The 3,030-nt window shown below is 38.3% G+C and overlaps 1 non-coding gene across 1 annotated transcript; it reads right to left on the bottom strand.

Annotated features, from left to right (window-relative positions):
- Nucleotides 1-284: 284 nt before the first annotated feature.
- LOC119470866 lies at nucleotides 285-400 on the bottom strand. Its single transcript, XR_005199834.1, has one exon. It is a non-coding gene; the product is annotated as a U5 spliceosomal RNA (small nuclear RNA).
- Nucleotides 401-3,030: the final 2,630 nt, after the last annotated feature.

Consider the following 3,030-nt stretch of genomic DNA (forward strand, 5'->3'; position numbering starts at 1 on the left):
CATTGAATTAAAGAAAAAATGCCCCTTCTTTTTCTCACTCAAGAGCAAGGACTTCTATGATTTGGGTTTTGTGCCACAGTTCTTATCATTTGTCTCTTTACTAAGTGGTTTCACATTCTGAGCAAGACATATGCCAAGGGAGTTGGAAATCTTGCCCACTGCTGTGTCCACCAGGAAAATAGTACTAAGTAGTACTAGTGTTTTTTTTTAAAGTTGTAATAAAATGCTGATAAGTAAAATATACCATCTTAACATTTTAAAAAAGTTTTTTTACAACTTTATGTAGCCTCACGGAAACAAGGCCTCAAAAAGTTGGTTTAAGACTCAGAGTTGTTCCTCTCCATGGAAATCTTTAGTAAAAGGCAGAAGATTTATGCCATCTGAAAAGAAACCAAAGTATCCATCTTAACAATTTTTAAATGTACCATTCAGTAGCATTAAGTACATTCACATTATTGTGCAGTCTTCAGAACTCTTTTCATCTTGCAAAACTAAAACAACTTTCCATTGCAACTTAACCATTTTACAACTCTCCATTTCTCTTTACCCACAGCCCCGGCAGCCAACCTCCATTCTACTTTGTGTCTCCATGAATTTCACTACTCCAAACACCTAATGTAAGTGGAATCATATAGTATTTACCTTTTTGCGTCTGGCTTATTTTCCTTAGCATAATGTCCTTGAGGTTCATTCATGTTGTAGCATGTGTCCAAATTTCTTTCCTTTTTAAGGCTGAATAATATTCTATTATAGAGGGACACTTGTATTACTTCTACCTTTTGGCTATTGTGAAGAATGCTGCTATGAGCATTGGTGTGCAAATATCTGTTCAAGTACCTGCTTTCAATTATCTTGAGTATATGCCCAGAAGTAGAATTGCTGAATCTTGGGTAATTCTGTTTTTAATTTTTTGAGAAATCATCATATTGTTTTCCATAGTGGCTGCATCATTTTATATTCCCACCAACAATGTACAAAGTCCCACTTTCCCACATCCTTGCTAACCCTTGTTATTTTCTTTTTCTTTTGTTCTACTTTTTAAAAAATAGTAGCTATCCTAATGGGTATGAATTTTGATTTGCATTTCCCTAACAATTAGTGATGTTCAGCATCTCTTAAGGTACTTTTCTGCCAATTTGTATAACTTCTCTGGAAAAATGACTACTCAAGTCCATTACCCATTTTTTAATTGGGTTGTTGATTTTTTGTTGTTGTTGAGTTGAAGAAGCCCTTTATAGATTCTGGATATTAACCTTATTGTATATACGATTTGCAAATATGTTTTCTTATTCTGTAGGTTCTCTTTTCACTGTTGATTGTGTCCTTTGATGCACAAAAGTTTTTAAGTTTAGAACACCATTTGTCTATTTTTGCTTACATTGCCTATAATTTTGGTGTCACATCTAGGAAACCATTGGCAAAAATAATATTTTTGAGTAGTTTCACGATGGAATCCCGGATGAGGAAGAGAACAATCAGTATTGTCTAGAATTATAATTCTTCAAGGATCTATCTAGAATTCAAATTGGCTTGGTGGCAAAACAGAAAAGAAGTTGTTCACTCTTTTAGGCAGCTCAGTACTTCCACCCCTCTCTATGTTTGAGCATTTCCGTATCTTATGAATATTGTGGCATGTGGAGTCTGTTCCCCACTCTAAATGCTGATGAGGCCAGACACTCCATTTCTCAAACTCCCTTTCACTGGGGTGTGAGCATATGACCTTGGCCCTACCAATCACATGCACCTGTACCAGAGGTCCTTGCAGTCCCAATGATGGTACAAAACCTGAGATCCTGGGCACTAGCAGAGGTAATGGTAGTGCTTTGTGTCTATACCTGCTATGTGTGGCAGTGGTTGCTGGTTGTCTATTCTTTCCTTTATCCGTAGTAATGAAACCTCTTTTTCCTAACTGGGCACTTGCCATTCAGGATAAAGAGTGTATTATCCAGTCTGCTTGGGGGCCAGGTTTGGCTAGTTCTGGCTAAGGAACTGGAACTAGAAGTATTGCCTGACCTCTCGTGGGATCTTCCTCAAAGGACAGCTGGAGTTTCATCTGTTCCTCTTCTGGCTCAAATATGGATCACGATGGTTGAAGCTGGATTAGCTACCACAAATGATGAGATAACTACAATAGTGGAGGCCCTGCATGGGAGAGCAGCAAAACAGAAGGGGCCTGCATCTCTGGGGCCTCCAAGCAACAGTTTACCTACCAGCCCTGGACCTCCAGACTTTTATATGAGAAAGGGAAGTATCTATCTATCTTATTTAAGGTCAGGTAATTTGAGGTCTCTGTTACTTGCTGCTGAAGTTAATCAATGCATCGTCAGTGGCGCATGCTACAATGTCAAGCTGCGCAGGCTGCAGGGGGCCGGCTGGAGGTGTGATTTGAGGCTTCGTTCCTGATTCATTGCCCTGGACTGTAATTTTTTCAACCTTTCTTTTGATTCTATGACATACATATCATTTTAATGCATTCCATTCTCTTTAAATCAGTTGGAGTTGTTTCTGAGTATAAAAAAATTTCTTACTGACATGAGGTGAAGATTTCTTAAAACTCTTTTTCGGATAAAAAGCTGAAGCTTGTTTTTCACCACAAATTTCAGCCTCAAGCTCCACCACATTTTCAGAAAACTCAAGGTGAAAGTTCACACACAGCATCCGTTAGAAGAAGTTAATTGTGAAAAAGGGTCATCCTTTAACCGATGAGACCTCCCATATGTTTTGAATGATTTAATTTCCAACACATTCTCTTCTGAGTCTTTGATATATGTGTTGACTCCATGAAATAAAGTCTAAGTGTGAAGGGAAGAGGGATTTTAAAGCTTACTCTATCTCAGCACCTTGCTAAGTGGTCCTCAGCCCCGGCATTACTGAGCTGGGGCTGGATTTCTTCATCTTTATAATAATAGAAGAACGCATTTACCAGTGTCTCAGTTATTGGTTATAGACAGGAAAGTTTCAAGCCTCAGGAGCTGAGGAGTGAGAATGGCCAACAAACAACCAAAAAGAAGTTAATTGTGCCTCAAATAA

This window comes from Cebus imitator, unplaced genomic scaffold (assembly GCF_001604975.1).
Source record: "Cebus imitator isolate Cc_AM_T3 unplaced genomic scaffold, Cebus_imitator-1.0 Scaffold42, whole genome shotgun sequence".
In the NCBI taxonomy this organism is placed as follows: Eukaryota; Metazoa; Chordata; class Mammalia; order Primates; family Cebidae; genus Cebus; species Cebus imitator.